This window comes from Leptonychotes weddellii, chromosome 5 (genome assembly GCF_054177405.1).
Source record: "Leptonychotes weddellii isolate Sample4059 chromosome 5, ASM5417740v2, whole genome shotgun sequence".
NCBI classification, from domain to species: domain Eukaryota; kingdom Metazoa; phylum Chordata; class Mammalia; order Carnivora; family Phocidae; genus Leptonychotes; species Leptonychotes weddellii.
The window spans coordinates 18,631,739-18,649,030 of NC_138373.1; the positions used below are offsets into that span (position 1 = coordinate 18,631,739).

A 17,292-nucleotide genomic window follows, 5' to 3' on the forward strand; every position below is an offset into this window, starting at 1 on the left:
ATCTGAGAAGGGGTTAATATCCCAAATATATAAGGAACTCTTACAACTCAAGAACAAAATAACTAATAACCTGATTTAAAAATGGACGAAGGACTTGACCAGATATTTTTTTCCAAAGACATACAAATGGCCAGTAGGCATATGAAAAATTGCTCACCATCATTAATAATTAGGGAAATGCAAAGCAAAACCACAATGAGATATCCACTGAGAGCTATTATAAAAAAAAATCAAAATCAAAAGATGTTGGTGAGGATGTGGAAAAGTTGCAACCTTTGTACAGTGTGGTTGGGAATGTAAAATGGTTCAGCTGCTGTGGAAAACAGTATGGACGTTTCTCAAAAAATTAAAAATAGAACCACCATATGATTCAGCAGTCCCATTTCTGGTATTTATCCCAAAGAAGTGAAATCAGGAGCTTGAAGAGATATTAGCACTTCCGTGTTGATTCCAGCACTGTTCACAATAACCCAGATGTGGAAAAAGCCTGAATGCCCATCACTGGGTGAATGGACAAAGAAAAGGTGGCATATACATACAGTGGAGTATCATTCAACCTTAAAAAGAAGGAAATCCTGCTCTGTGCAACAATGCAATCTATAAATCCTGTTATATCCTGTTACAGGAACTTGGTGGACATCATGCCAAGTGAAATAAACCAGTCCAGGACTGCACGATTCCATTTATATGAGATATCTACAACAGTCAAACTTCAGAGAAGCAAAGAACAGCATTGTGGTTGCTAGAGGCTGGAGGGAAGGGGGACTGGGGAGTTCTTAATCAACAGGTATAACATTCCACTGACGCAATATGAAAAATGTTCTAGCAATCTGCTGTATGGCATTGTGCCTATAGATAATGAGGTCGCATGGTACACTTAAAAATTTGTTGAGAGGGCAGATCTCATATTAAATGTTTTTTTTACCACAATCAAATTTGAAAAAAGAAACCATTGGCTCTGGGTTCTTTTCAATGGAGGGATTTTATGTTTTATTATTATTTGCAAAGCATGTGATACACATTGTTTTTATCGGTAACATTTATAATAAACTCATGTTTGCATATACATGCATGCATTCCCTTAACCCCCCACCCTTGCCCCAGGCTGGCTGTTAAGCATTTAGCAGCATTGGGGAACCTGGCTGTCCAAGCAGGATTTTGGCAGAAAGGGTGGTGCTTCTGTGGGGTACCAGCTCTGTCCCTGCCAAGCTCAGATTCCTGCTTCGTGAAGGCCCTGTCCTGTGGCGGGAACTGTACTTCTTCCACCTGGGGCTTTGCCCAGAAGTGCAGTTTGGCTGTCACAGTGAGGCATCCTCCAAGGAGCTGGCCGCCCACCTCCCTGCCTCCTGCACACACTCGCTTCCCTCTGCCAAATCACCAGATGTGAGACGTGTCTCAGCACAGGAAAGAAACGGGGAAAGATGGCCGGGATCCTGAGCCCCTAAGTCCTCAGCCTCCAGCTCTCCCCACTCTGTCAAGGGAGTTGTGTCCAGACAAAACCATGGGTTTTTTTTTTTTTTTTTTCCCTCTAAGAAATGTTTCTTGGCGGCGCCTGGGTGGCTCAGATGGTTAAGCGTCTGCCTTCGGCTCAGGTCATGATCCCAGGGTCCTGGGATCGAGTCCCGCATCAGGCTCCCTGCTCCTTGGGAGCCTGCTTCTCCCTCTGTTTCTCTCTCTCTCTCTATCATGAATAAATAAATAAAATCTTTAAAAAAAAAAAAAAGAAATGTTTCTTGGTGTGTGACCTCCAGCCATCTCCTTTAGAGTCACCTGGTACCCATGTTATGTTCCTGGACCTTACCCAGGCCTGCTGGGTTATAATCTCTGGGGACAGAGGCTGCAATTTTAACTGCTTTACTTATTCATTCATCTCCTGGGGTGGGGGTTGGGGGCTACTGTCTGCCAGTCACTGTTCTAGGCTCTGGATATGCGAGGGAACAAAACAGACAGAATCCCTGTTTGCAGGGATGTTACAGCTAATGGGGAAACACCAAATAGACAAGATATTTAAGTGAAATATACAGCATACTAGTTAGTAATAAGTGTTAGGGAGAAAAATAAAGCCAGGAAAGAGGGTAGGAAGCATGAAGGTGAAGTTTGAGTAAAGACCTGAAGGGTAATCGTGTGAATATTGGGGCGGGGGCGGGGGGGAGTTGCTCCAGGCAGAGGGAACAGAAGATACAACAGCTCCAAGGAAGAACTTTGCTTGGAGTGACCCAGGAATAGGAGGCAGCCAATACGGCTGAAGAATCCCCAGAATATTCTTCTGCACACTAAAATGGGGGAACTCCCGCTGTGAGCAAATGCCACTAGCTTTTTCATGTAAAGTCTGCCAGGCTTAGCACACTGAGGCTTCCAGAATCTTCCTTCAGTTAATTTGTTTCTTTCACCAAGCTTTTATTGAGTACTTAGGAGGTGTCTATGAGGTTATGAGGCTGAAAGTCCTTCGCTTGTAACCATTTTCCCGCTTCTTTGCCTGCAATCCAACTCTGTGACTCCCAACTGGACTTCATTCTTCAGCTCCTTGAGCCTCAAAACTCTCTTCAGTTACCCTTTACTCTCTGCTCTAGGCCACAGGGGAATAGTAGTTCTCCAACCTGGGTCCAGCTCCCAGAACCTCTTTTCCATTGAAAGGCGTGGATCCCTCATTGGCCTGCAAGGGGAGCTGGGAGATAGAGTTTCCTTTCAGACATACTGAGTTCAAGTAGGAGGACGTGCTCAGGAGGTCACTGGGGCCCGGAAGAGAAGACAGGGATGGAAATGAGGATTGAAATCACTGGCAAACATTTGTTGAAATGTTTTTCATGTGCTAAGCTGGTCATTCTCAACCTTGACTGCGCATTAAAAACACCTGGGGGGCTTTTAGGGGGCGCCTGGCTGGCTCAGTTGGTAGAGCATGCAACTCTTGATCTCAGGGTCCTGAGTTTGAGCCCCATGTTGGGTATAGAGCTTACTTAAATAAATAAATAAACTTAAAACAAAAAAAAAGCACCTGGAGGGCTTTTAAAAAATACAGTACAGGATCCTACTCCAGACCAATTAACACTGAATGTCTGTGGCTTTTGGATAAAGCTCAGAGTCATTACCATGAGTTGGAAAAGCTACTTGCTGAGTCCTGGCTTACCTCTGAGACTCAGAGATAGTTCATGCTCTAGCCACACTGAACTACTTTTAGCAACTTCAATGCACTATGCTTTCTTCACTTTCGCATTTCTCTGTATGCTAGTACTTCTGCCTAGAACATTCCCCTCCCTTCTTTCATTGGGTCAATCCTTGTTTTCCTGTCCTTAACTTAGAGGCCAGTTCCTCCAGATGTCACTGACCACCTCTTTCCACTCCTAGACTCTGTCCTAACTTCCTTGGAACACTCCATTTTCCTGGCTCCCACCCAGTTCCCCACCTCCAACCTGATGTATCCCCTTCTAGCTCTTTCCAAACAGGGGTAGATTTCAAAGACAGCTTCCATACTTGGCAGCTCTTACCATCAAGAAATGGAGTTTTTCTCTGCTCCCTTGAATACTTACTCATATAAGGAAAATATTATTATGCCCATTTTACAGACAAGGAAACTGAACCCAAGATCACATGGCTTGTAAGTGACATAGTTACATTCAAACACAAGAGTTCTGGGTCCACATCCTAAGCTCTTTGCACTAGGCTGTGGGAATCTGGCTGCCATGGACTTGCCCATTGGTAGCTTTGCTTGCCCTAGACTCTTTCCTGACTAGGAACATCACCTCCCTTCTTTAGGGGAACTCCTCCTGCTCCCATTCCAACAATATGGTTTGAATGGGGATTGCCAACCACAACATGCCCTGCTCCTTTGGCTTCAGGGCATCAGACCCAACCAAGAAAATCAGAACCTTCCTTGCAATTTTCTGAATTAAAACTACGAGATGTTGGGTGAACATGATGAGATGTGAGCTTGGCCATGCTTTCAGGTTCATGGAGAAAATAGGTCTGAAAAAAAGAAAGTATCACCCAACTGGTTTGTGCGTGTGTTGGGGGTACAGGGAGGCAGTGAGGGTGGGGATGGGTGGGCACTCATGTGCTCAGGAGGAGCAGGAAGGTATGTGAATCCCCACTTTCATTGTCCATGAAGGCAGCTCCATCCTTAGTCTTCCCAAGTTTTAGTTAGTATGGTTGATAAATTCCCCACTTTGCCTCAGTTAGTTGAAACTAGGTCACTTTGCAATAATTTAAAGAACCCTCATAATATACAAGCCTTGGAGGAATTAATCAAAGGGGGAGGGAGGATTAAGGCATTAGGTACAACTGGCCCCTTTGAGCAGCTGTGGGAGGGTAGGGGTTGAAATGGGGGGAAGGTCTGTGGATGACAGAGGTGAGAACATAGTCTAGGCCCCTGGCTCCTTCTGTAAAGTTAAAGCCCTCAGCCCACAATTCAACTTGACTGCAAAGGCATTTAGGACTTAGGGGAGAAATGAGAATGTATTCTTCTACATCAGAGGAAAAAAAGTGTCTAACAGGTTGTGAATAATTCAGATTTAATTACTAGAAAAATGCCTTCCTTTTCTTGTTTCTTTTTTCTTCTGTCCCCTGCCTGATGCTTAGGCAGCAGGTTTAGGAGATATTTTTGTTCTAGAAATTCCACTTGAGAAATAGTTAGCCAAGTCCTCAGCGTTTCTTTTTGCTGGGTGTGAAAACAGGGGTGTTTGGGAGGTGGGCAGGAAGGATCAGTGGGTATGTCCTCGCTCTTCCTACCGGATGCTCCAGGCCTGGTGCCCACTCTTGGGGGTCTTACACTGATGCCTGGGGCCTCTGGGCTTGTGGGTCGTAGATTAGAAGGCACAGGTGTGAGATGTTCCCAACCATGCAGATTGGGTGCCATTATAATTTTGTGGTATTATGTCTCAGACAGACCCTTACCACTGCTCAGCAATCCTATTACATGCCTACTGCCATTGATTTCAAACCTCATTACTCACTTCGAGCCCTCAATATGCACTATCCCATCCCCATCCTCCCCTCCTCTCCAGAAGATGAATTTTTTAAATAACAGCTTTATTGAGATATTATTCTTAGGCCATAAAATTCACCCCTTCAAACTGTACAATTCAATGATTTTTTTATTATATTCACAAAGTCGGACAATCATTACCACTCTCTGGTTTTAGAACATTCGTATCACTCCAAAAAGAAGCCCCATACGCATTAGCAAGTACTCCTCATCCCTGCCCCCCAGTCCCTGGCAACCACTAATCTAATTTTTCTATCTATTAGCTCAATGGGATTTACCTATTCTGGACATTTCATATAAATGGAATCACACAGTATGTGGTCTTTGTGACTGGCTTCTTTCACTAGAATGGTTTTTTCGATTGATACATATCGTAGCATGTATCAGTATTTCTATTTCTTTTTATGGCTGAATAAAATTCCTTTGTATGGATATGTATTTGTTTTTTCCATTCATCAGTTGATGGACATTTAGGTTTCCAGTTTGGGGCTATTATGAATAATGCTGCTATGCACATTGGTGTACAAGTTTTTGGGAGATATACTTCTAATTCTTTCGGGTGCTTCTCAAGTCACATGGTAACTCAGGACGGTAACTTTTTGAGTCACCATTAAGTAGGTAGGTCACCTGGGGACTTTTGAGAAACTGCCAGAATGTTTTCCAAAGTGGCTACACCATTTTACAACCCTACCTGCAATGTATTAGGGTTCTGATTTCTCCACATCCTTACTAACACTTGTGATTGCCTGTCTTTTATATTGTAGTCATTCTAGTGATATCTCATTGTGGTTTTGATTTACATTTCTCTAATGATTATTATTTTCCTATCCTTATATCCTTTGCCCATTTTAAAATTAGGCTATTTGTTTTTTTTATACTTAAGTTGTAATAGTTATTTATGTAGTCTGGATATAAGTCTCTTGTCAGTTATATGATCTCCAAATATTTTCTCCTCTTGCATGGGTTGTCTTTTTGTGGTTTTGATGGCATTCTTTGAAGCACGATTTTCTAATTTCAATGATGTCCAATCTATCTTTTTGGGTTTTTTCTTTTTCTTTTTTTTGGGGGGGGTTCTTATTACTTACACTTTTAGTGTCATACCTAAGAAATCCCTGCCTAACCCAAGGTCTTGAAGATTTAGTCCAGTATTTTCTTCTACAGGGTTTATGGTTTTGGCTCTTACATTTAGATATGATTCATTTTGAGTTTATTTTTGTGTATGGTGTGAGGTAGGGGTCCAACTTCATTCTTTTGCATGTGGATATCCAGTTGTTGCAGCATCATTTGTTGAAAGACTGTTCTTTCCGGCGTGTCTGGCTGGCTGGGTTGGTGGAGTGTGTGACTCTGGATCTTGGGGTTGTGAGTTCAGGCCCCCATTGGGTGTAGAGATGACTTAAAAATAAAATCTTAAAAAAAAAAAAGGAAGACTATTCTTTCCTAATTGAGTTGTCCTGGCTTCCTTGTTGAAAATCAATTGACTATAAATGTAAGGGCTTATAATTAGCTTCTGAATTCTATTCCATTGATCTGTAAGTTTACCCTCTTGCTAGTACCACACTGCCTTCATAGTGTAACTTTGAGGTATGTTTGGAAACCAGGAGGTGTGAATCTTCCAACTTCGTTCTTTTTCAAGATTGTTCTGGCTATTCTGAGTTCCTTGAATTTCTGCATGAATTTTAGGGTCAGCCTATCAATTTTTGCAAAAAGGCTGCTGGGATTTTGATAGGGATTGTGCGGAATCTGTAGATCAGTTTGGGGATTATTGCCATCTTAACAATATTAAGTCTTCTGATCCATGAATATAGGATATCTTTTAATTTCTTTAGGTCATCCTTAATTCTTTCAACAATGTTCTTCAGTAGTCAGTGTACAAATCTTGCACTTCTCTCATTGAACTTATTCCTAAGTATTTAATTCTTTTTGATTCTCTTTTAAGTGTACTGGTTTTTTTCATTTCATTTTTGGATTGTTCATTGCTACTGTATAGAAATATAGTTGATTTTTTTATAATTGGTTTTTATATATTATTCTTATCTGCAGTGTTGCTTTATTTGTTCTTTAGTTCTAATAGTTTTTTTGCATATCTATATTAATTTTCTATATATGACATCATGTCATCTACAAATAGACATAGTTCTACTTCTTCCTTTCCAGTCCAGCTTTCTTTTGTTTCTTTTTCTTGTCTAATTGCCCTAGCAGAAATGTTTTGAAATGGTTTAATGTAGTTGTTCTTGGGCATATCCTGGGCTTTGGACTCGGTCAGATCTGGTTATGATTTCCACTCCACTCACTTACTGTGTGATTGTAAACTGGAATCTTGACTCCTTTGAACTTTGATATTTTACCCAACTCATAGGTTTTTTTACAAATGTATTTTTATTTTATTATTATTATTTTTTAAGATTTTATTATTTATTTGGAGTGCCTGGGTGGCTCAGTTGGTTAAGCGGCTGTCTTCGGCTCAGGTCATGATCCTGGGGTCCTGGGATCGACCCCCTGCATTAGGCTCCCTGCTCAGCAGAGAGCCTGCTTCTCCCTCTCCCTTTGCCTGCCACTCTGCCTACTTGTGCTCTCTCTATCTCTCTGTCAAATAAATAAATAAAATCTTAAAAAAAAAGGATTTTATTTATTTATTTGACAGAGAGAGAGATAGGGAGAGCAGGAACAAAAGCAGCGGGAGTGGGAGAATGAGTAGCAGGCTTTCTGCTGAGCAGGAAGAGAAGCCTGAGCACCCAGGCGCCCCTAAAAATGTATTTTTAAATTAAAGTATAAATTATATAGAATAAAACATACAGATGTTTAGTGTTCAGATTGGTGAATTTTGACTATTGTATACATTTGTATACATTTGTGTAACAGTCATCCCAAAAAACAAGGTATGAAGCATTTCTATCATCTCAGAAAGGTCACTTGTACCATTTTCTACTCAATCTATTTCTTCTATCACCATAGATTGTTTTAGCCTATTCTTAGATTCATATAAGTACAATTACACAGTCATGTTCTCTTGTGTAACCACCTTCTTTTATTCAATATACTGTTTTTGAGATGTGTCCATGTTGTTGACATAAGTGTCCTTTGCATTGTTGAGCAGTGTTCCACTGTGTGGACATACCAAAATTTGTTACCCATTGATGGATCCATATCCTTCCCTTGATGGACATTTTGAATGGTTCCCAGTTTGTAATTATTATGAATAAGGTTGCAATAAACATTTGTTTACAAGTCTTTTTGTAGACATATATTTCATTTGTCACGCATAAATACCTAGGCTTGGAATCTCTAGGCCACATAGTTGATATATATTTAATTTTGTAAGAAACTTCCAAATAGTTCAAAATGGTTGCACTACTCTGCAGTCTTTTTTTTTTTTTTCCCTCCCTCTGCATTCTCACAGCAATGTATGAGAGTTCTAGTTGCTTCATAGCCTTGTTGATATCTGGGGTTGTCAGTCTTTTTGATTTTAGCTGTTCTAATAGGTTTGAAATGACCTTTTATTGAGGCCTTAATTGGCATCACCCTGATGGCTAATGATGATGAACACCATTTCATGTGCTTATGGATCATTGGTATATCTTCTCTTGTGAATTTTGTCCATGGCTTTTACTCATTAAAAAAAAATAGAGTTGTTTGCTTTTTATTGTTAATTTATAGGAGTTCTTTATATATATATATATATTTTCAATTTTATTTATTTATTCATGAGAGATAGAGAGAGAGAGAGGCAGAGGGAGAAGCAGGCTCCCCGCGGAGCAGGGAGCCCGATGCGGGACTCGATCCCAGGACCCCAGGATCACGACCTGAGCCGAAGGCAGACGCTTAACCGACTGAGCCACCCAGGTGTCCCTTTTTTTTTTTTTTTGTTCTTTATATATTTTGGATACTATTCCTTTGACAAATGCACTGTGTTTTTTCCCAGGCTCTGTGTGTAGGGTTGTTTTGAGATTTGAATGTTAAGGACAGTGCTTGACACATAGTAATTGTTCAAAATAGAGAGACAGAGGTTACCAGAGCATGATCTCTCTCAATTCTCTGCCCATCCCACTGAAACTGAGCTGCATCTCCACCCATTCTTAGGGTTTTTTTCCCTGCTACAGAGGAGGAGAAGAGTTTCTCAACCTAATCCACTTCAACAGAGATCATGCTATATGAATGATGCCCTCTCATATCTTTAGCTTCTTTATCTTCAATTCATACATATTCAAAATCTAAAGTCTCTTCCATTAAAAATAAAAACAGGTGGGAGACAGATATGGGACAATGATTTTAAGCGAACTTTTTGTATTTCTGGAAGTTTTAGGATTTTCTCTTTATTCTTGATGGTTCCACCATAGTATATCTGAGTGTGGGACTTTTTTGATTCTTCTTCCTTATCAGTGCTCTCATCTGGTAAGCACCTCACTGTAACCACAAGGGCTGGTGTCCTTGTTTTATGTCCCCAGTTACTCACCTTGACAAGTACTCCTGGGCCCCACCCTTCCTTCTTCTATCCAGGTGCAGCTTGGAGTCCCTCTCACCACATTCCTACCTTCTCTGGAGATTCTCTTGCAGGTCTTGGTGATGGTTTCTTCCCATTTTATTGTTATACTATCTGCTTCCTTGCTTTCAGCTTTGACTTAAAATTTCTGACCATCTGATGACACTTTCTTATTTTACCATGTGGTTATAGATTTCTTTCATGGGTTTTGAGGGTAACACAAATATGGGTGCTTATACTCAGTTTGTCACAGGAGTTCCCTCCAAGGGGACTTTCTTCTTCTTCTTCTTTTTTTTAAAGATTTTATTTATTTGAGTGAGAGCAAGAGAAAGAGAGAGAGAGAGAGAGAGAGAGCATGAGCAGGGGGGAGATGCAGAGGGAGAGAAAGAAGCAGACTCCCTGCTAAGCAGGGAGTTGGATGCAGGACTCTATCCCAGGACCCTGGGATCACGACCTGAGCTGAAGGCAGATGCTTAACTGACTGAGCCACCCAGGCGCCCCCAAGAGAACTTTCTAACACTCTACTTATGTGCTGAGTACAGAGTATAGAACTGGTTCATTGTAGGCACTCAGCAAGTTAATCTCAGATCGAATCAAGGGACAGACAGGTGGTCTGTCCAGACACCATAAAGCCCATTAGTCTCACAGTCCTGACTCCCATAATATAATGTTCAAGAGATACGATGTAGAAATAGACAGACTACTTAAGGGACTCTGAGCATTACTTTACCTCTCTAGGCCTCACTTTCCTTATTCCTAAAATGGGGCTGGTAATAATTCCTACCTGGTGGGATTGCCATGAGGATAAATGCAACAATGTATAGAAAGTGCTTAGAATCTGGCATATTAATCAATAAGGATTCAGTTTGTTTTAAATTAACAACACATATTTCAGATTCAAAACTATTTGAAAGTCACATGATCTATGTTAATTGCAGCCAATCCAATCTTACCTGCAGCCCTCCCTCCCCCAAGCCTGTTTCCTCATTCACCTGTACATTCCTCCACTTTAACCCCACCACACCCCTCGGGATCTCTGTGCCATCTCTCCCTGCCAAGCAACCCAGAAGCTTGCCGCATCGTCTTCCCTTTAATGGGCCTTAATAAAAACCCTTAACCAAGTCTGTCATCACTGTCAGCAGGAGGTGAGTAAGCAATTAGCATTCCTTACTTAATGGGCCAGTATTTCTCTTGGGGTGACAGTACCAATTAGGAGATGGAAATAAAGTTTTAATCTTGTTCCCTGATGGACACAGTACAATTTGTGGTACAACCCCTTTTCTTCAGGGCACCACACAGGTGAATTTGAGAACACCTTTACCTGGGGTGGCACTAGAACCGTGACCTAGAGGTCATCATCTTCTTATAAGTTAGGCTTTAGAAGTAATGCTTCTCGTGCTCTAATGGTGGCCGTACAAATCTATCCAGGCTAGGTTGGAAGGCATGAAGCCATGAATCTAGAGCAAGTGATTGATAAAAAGGAACACAGAGGATGCATTTCTGGCGATTAAGAAAGCATCACGTACCAAGAGATGCCTGGAAGAAATGTAGAGAATGTATTTCTGGTTGGATAAAAAGAAAGGCAACTATTTATTGAACACCTACTATGCTGGGGTTAAAGCAGGAAATAAAAGACCCAAATCCCTTCCTTCATGTTGTTTACATTGCAGTTTAAGGGTCGTGGGGGACCAAGGGGCCAAAGGAAAAAGAAAGTTTGGGCAGTGGTGGTAAATGTTTTAAGGTTAGTGGTGATCATGAGTAGCTTCTTCAAGGTAGATCTCCAAGGACAAATGGAAGACCTTGGAACCTTGATCTTGGCTGGCAAGAGGAGTGGAGAAACCAAGAGCTCAAGGAGCTTTGTGGGGAGAGGCTGAGAGCTTCTCCCCAGCTCTTGGGCAGGACTGGAGAGGGCTGATGGAGAGCAAGGGGACCTGTGACCTAGTTTGGTGGCTGGGAGGGAGTTCTCGGAGACATGGTAAAGGGTTGGTGGGATGTGGTAGTATGAACTCACAAGCAAGCTTGCCTTGCTGGGTGCTGGTGGCTAGAGGAATCAGGGTTTGGGGACTGAGGACGCTATGGAGTAATGTACTGGGTATGGGCATGTGCCTTGAGATCAAACAGACCTGGGTTTGAGTTGGGGTCTGCCACCTGCAGTGTGTAACCTTGGAAAGTTTTGTACTTTCTCTGTAGATGGAAACTTCAGTTTCTTCATCTTTAAAGTGGGAATAGTGGTGTAGCTTGGTTGTATGGATTTAGCAGGCGCCTGACACAATTATCCTGTTTGCAAAATTGCCTCTGCATGGGCTGATTCACAGCCGCCTCTGGAGGGTGCCTGGGTGGAAACATGCCTCCTTCTCCTTGGACCCGTCATGGCCATCATCCCAAGGCGGTGAGCTGCCCAGACATCCAGGGCTTCTCGGGGTCTACTCCAGCTGGGCAAGGGGCTCCTGGCTGCCTCTGTGTCCTTGCACTTAGAGGCCTCTTTTCACTTTGTTTTTAAATATTTCCCGAAGCTCTAATTGCTATACTTCCTCAAATGTTTTTAATACAGGCAATCAGTGAGTACTGCAATTAGGAGAGCCTAATTGCCATCGGCATTCTTTCTCTTCTCTCAGAAACCACCATTGGAACAGTCACAAATAAACCTTAATGAAGACCAAAGATCTTTCTCTAGTCAAAAGCCGTTTGTAATCATGATCTGTTATTGTCAAAGCCAGCAGGTGGAGGGGACCTTGAAAGGGCTGCTACATATTCAGTGGCAGGAGGAGCAGGGAGAGGTGTGGCTGGGGTCTGGGAGGACGTGAGCAAGGCAGGCTTAGGGCAGGGGGTCTGTGGTCCTTGCAGGTGCCCCAGAGGGCTTGCATTCCATCTCCATATTGTTGCACTTTAATGTATTTATTTGGCCAATGAAGTCTCTTGAGTCACTCTTTTAAAAAAATTCTCAAGATGCAGCACGTGAATGGGAAAGTGTATGCGCTGTAAAAGTTGATGAGCTTTTAAATATATATATAGACCCCATGTAACCACCACTCGGATCAAGATTTAGAACATTTCCAACATCCTGGGAGGCTCCCTCCTGCCTTTCTACGGAGTATCTGTTGGGGTGGAATCAGAAAAGCAGAACCGCAGTGAGAGTTAGATTATCAGAAATGATAAGAATTTGACCTGACCCCACCACGGGACCGACCAGCTGGGGGACATGAAAGTCCAAAAGAGGGCATAGGGAAATCCGAGAAAAGGTGCTCACTTGAAGCATGGACACAGGTGCGCGAGTCAGATACTGCAGAGAAGCCTGGAAGCGGGTCCTGTCCAGCTGTAGGAGTGAGAGCCCGGAGGGGCTGGTGCAGAAACCCATGGAAGGCTGTAGGCACATTGGAGCTGCTGCCTCTGTGAATTCACACAGAAGCATCCGGTGGTGGATCAGGTCCCTGTGGGTCAGCAAGGAGTTCAGGAAGAAGGACGAGATGTGACATGGGAAGAACAGAGCTGGGGTGAGCTGGAACTTGGCAGCACCCCTATGTCTGGCTCTTGCCACCTGGAGCCTTCGATGGTACCGCCTCACAGCTGCCTCCCACACCCCCCTCAGCTTCACTTTGGCAGTCTTAACCTGGAACCACGCAGGGAAGATGATTCAGGGAAGCCTGGCCCCCAGTCTAAGTAGGCTGACAGTAGAACAATCCAGCACAGTGGGAAAATGTCTGTGCCCACTAGATGTGGCTCATGGGGTTGTGTCCTCCAGCTGGAAGACGTAGGGTCTTTGAGGGTGTGTTTCAGCTGCACAACACCTAGAACAGCACCTTTCCCAGAGTTGGCACGGGGAAGGAGTTCTCCGGCTGTGCTATGGGAGACAAAGGCAGAAGAAAAATTACTCAATTTCCTTACTACTTGCAGTCCATTGACAAGTCCTTGAGGCAGGCAGAGTGCCATTCCTCTAGGGACTCAACTGCCTGGATGTTGACACCTTGTGAGGGGGAAAAAGGCAATCTTCGCCGGACCCCCTGGATCCTGCAAGTCTACTTTAACATACAACAATTCCTCTATCTCTACCCCCCCCATACATGTTGGCAATCATCCCCCAAGTATATGACCCACTGATACACATTTGAAGGGTCTCACTGAGTAAGCGACAGGCGGGGTTAGGTAGGGAGGGATAGGTAGGGGGGCTTCATGATCAGGCTCACAGAAATCCCAGAAATGCTGAGGTGTAAGGAAACTGAAGATAAGGGAACACACCAGACCACCCTGCCCTGGGCGTCAGAGGTGGGGTGGTTTTATGGCAATCACATTGTGACCACCAAAGAATAACCAGACCCCAAAGAAGAAGTAAGGCATTAAAGATGTGATCACCAGTCCTTACTCAAACCAAGACATCATAAGAATGATACTCCCCGGTCAGTTCTAAATAAGAGACTGTCGGTGGAGGCCCACGTTGGCAACCCTGTCAAGACCCCTCTCAGTCCTGAGAGCTTTTTTTCTGTATACTTGCTTCATAAAACTCTATCTGGTTCGGATTCTCAGATGGTGGCCAAGGTCACTGTGCTTTAGCATTGTGGTCACGGGGCATGGGGAGGTCAGGGTGGGGAGGGTGGGGGGTGTGGTTCTCAACCTTGGCTGCACAATGGAATCATCTGGGGAGCTTTACAAAATGCTGATACCTGCCTGGCGCTCCGCCTCCCCCCCCCCTCCCCGAGACTTTGATATAATTGGTCTGCGGTGCAGCCTGGGCATCATCGGGGATTTAAAAAAAATCTCCCTAGATGATTTGAATGGGCAGCTAAGGTTGTGGGGCAGGACTTGCTGCTGGGCAGGCTGACTCTTCTTCCAGGGGCTTTTTGCCCATCTCCCCTGTACCTACTGCTCTTTTTCCTTCTGCGCTCATTGCTTCTGGCTTGCAGATCAGCTGGCGATAAGATCTGGAACATAGGGCAGCCAGAAACTTTCCTTAAGCCTCAAGGCCAAATGGCCTCCTTCCATCCAGTCGACCAGAGGTTCCTGCACGTGCCCAGACTCTTCCCTCTTCTCCCCATGATTGCGAGGGGGAGTCTGCAAGGTCAGAGAGAAGCTATCTGCGCATAGGTCCATTCATCGGGGGGCAGAATTCTCAAGCTAAACTCCCCAGCTGTGATGTATAGCACAGGGCCCACAGTTAACAAGACTGTTTTGTATATTTGCAAGTTGCTAAGGGAGCAGATCTTAAAAGTGCTCATCATTTAGACACACAGAAATGTTGACTATGCGAGGTATGGATGTGTTATTTAACCCTATTGTGGAGATCATTTTGCAACATATACATTATATCAAAGAATTACATTGTATGCCTTAAACTTACACAATGTTAATGTCGATGATAGCTCAATAAAGTTGGGGGGAAAAGAGGGAAAAAAAAAATCCTCGGACTCTTAAATTATCTCCTTCTTTGAGTCCCACCCAAAGTCAAGTGAATCAGACTCTCAGGGAAGAGGGTCCTGGCCATAGGCATTTTTGTATTTTATATAATTTTGCTAATTTTATAAATACTTGTATGGAGTTATATTACAATAGAATACACAAATTTTAACTGTACAGCTCAATGAATTTTTACAGAAATATATACCCATGTACCACTATCTTGATAAAGCTATAGAACTTTCTGGGGCGCCTGGGTGGCTCAATCTGTTAAGCATCTGTGTTCTGCTCAGGTCATGATCCGGAAGTGGGAGAGTGAAGTTCTTGTCTCACGAGGTCAAAGAATGAATCTCGCGGATAAAGGAGAGTGAGTAAAGCGATAGAGTTTTATGAAGCAAGGATACAGGAAAAAAAGCTCTCAGGAGTGAGAAGGGTCCCAACAGGGTTGCCAGTGAGGGCTTTTAGGGTTGGCCTTGAGGGGGGAGATGAACCATGAGAGACTATGGACTCTGAGAAACAAACTGAGGGTTCTAGAGGGGAGGGGGATGGGGGGATGGGTTAGCCTGGTGATGGGTATTAAGGAGGGCACCTAATGAATGGAGCCCTGGGTGTTATACGCAAATAATGAATCATGGAGCGCTAGATCAAAAACTACCGATGTACTGTATGGTGACCAACATAATAAAAAAAAAAAAAGGAAAAAAAATAAAATTAAAAAAAAAAGCGCTAACCAGGGAACTTAAATCTTTTTGACTTCTCTACTGGCGACACTATTGATTAGGGACTAGCGATAACATCTTCAATGGCTTACTTCTTTTTAGGGTCTGGGTATTTTCTGTTGACCACGGGAGACTGTCATAAATAAGACTTCCCCTCGGACACCTAGGGCAGGGTAGTCTGGAGTGTTCCCTTATCTCTGGTTTCCTTATGCCTCCACATTTTTGGGATTTCTGTGAGCTTGACCACGGAGCCCCCCATCTATCTCTCCCTACCTAGCCCCGCCTGTCCCAGGGTCCTGCTCAGCGGGGAGTCTGCTTCTCCCTCAGCCTGCCTTTCCCCCTGGTTGTGCTCTCTCTGTCAAATAAATAAATAAAATCTTAAAAAAAAAAGCTATAGAACTTTCTAGCATCAACACTCTAAGCTCCTGTATGTCCCTCCCAGGCAGTAACTGCCCCTCACCCCCACTGCAGGGAACCACTATTCTGACTTCTCTCACCTAGATTAGTTTTGTCTGCACTTGAACTTCACGTAAATGGCACCAAGCAGTATACACACTCTTTTAGATCTAGCTTCTCTCTCTTCACTGAATGTCTGTGAGACTCACCTGTGGTGCACGGGGCAGCTGTAATCCACTCCATCGACTGAACAGGTCCCAATGTATCAATCCATTCTATTTATGATAGAAATTTGATTGTTTTCCACTTTTGGCTACCATAATAAAAGCTCCCATGGTCATATTTGTACATATCTTTGGCTGTAACTCATTTTGGGGTGTGTTTGTTTTTCTTGGGCATGTTGGAAGTGGAATCGCCAGGACAAAGGGCAAGTGTATGGTTCGTGTTTACAGACAGGAAATAGGCATGTCGTTTTTCTTTTTGAAACTCCTAAGGTGGTTCTAATGTGTTGAGAATAACGTATCTGGAGGGTAAAGAGAGGCGCTTTCAGTAAATGTGGGGCTGCATTGTAATAAAGCCCAAGTCAAGAAAAGGGTTGCTGTGTCTTTAGCATAATAAGGTCAGATTTATTATTTCTCAAGTGTTAAAAAAACAAAATTCAACCAAGTAGATTTGAAGATTTAATTGGCTTTATTAAGTGATTCATGACTCAGGCACCGTTCCATCCAGCAAGTAGAGTGAGCTCTGAGGAATCCTAGGAGATGGAAAATTTTTATAGGAAGAAGGGAGGGATGGGAGGTTATTAGCAAAAGAAAAGAAAAGAAAGGATTGTTTCAGGCAAGGTCACCTTCCCTTAGAGGGTAGGGCAGGGGGCTCATTAGGTAGATTACCTCATTTTACTATGGAGGAAGGAGAGCCCATGTGACAGATTACCTCATTGGTGCTGATCAGAAAAATCCCAGATTGATTGGCTTAAAATTCTGGAGAGAGGATGAACCTGCAATTAAGTCTTGGTTTGCTGTCCTGGGGGCAAGTGACTCCACCTTGGCCTTGTGGCTCTCTTTTTAACACCCTCAATCTTGTCCTTAACTTCCTCCCACTCTGAAGCCAGCCTGTGTCCCCAGATGTCCTTTCCTTAAAATCTGCTCTCCCTGTCCTGCAAAAATCAAGCCCCAGCCACCTGAGCTGCCCCACGCTCGAGGACTCTGGTGGTTGCTGTCCTCTGCTCTCTGGCTGGTGGGGAGGGTTGAGCTCTGATCTCTCTTTCTCCTGGTTTCTCAATGTGGAGAGAAGGAAGGGTCCTGGTCCCATGGATGAGGGGTGCAAGGACAAAGGGG

At 43.5% G+C, this 17,292-nt stretch overlaps 1 long non-coding RNA gene across 3 annotated transcripts; it reads right to left on the reverse strand.

The window, feature by feature from the left end:
- Positions 1-12,595: 12,595 nt before the first annotated feature.
- Positions 12,596-16,306, reverse strand: LOC145721557 (uncharacterized). Of its 3 annotated transcripts, none has more exons than XR_014145303.1 (3): positions 16,165-16,306; positions 14,311-14,498; positions 12,596-13,293 (listed from the first exon to the last, which is right to left on the reverse strand). It is a non-coding gene; the product is annotated as an uncharacterized LOC145721557 (long non-coding RNA). The 3 variants fall into 3 exon arrangements; XR_014145304.1 differs by having other exon boundaries at positions 14,307-14,498; XR_014145302.1 differs by lacking the exon at positions 14,311-14,498.
- Positions 16,307-17,292: the final 986 nt, after the last annotated feature.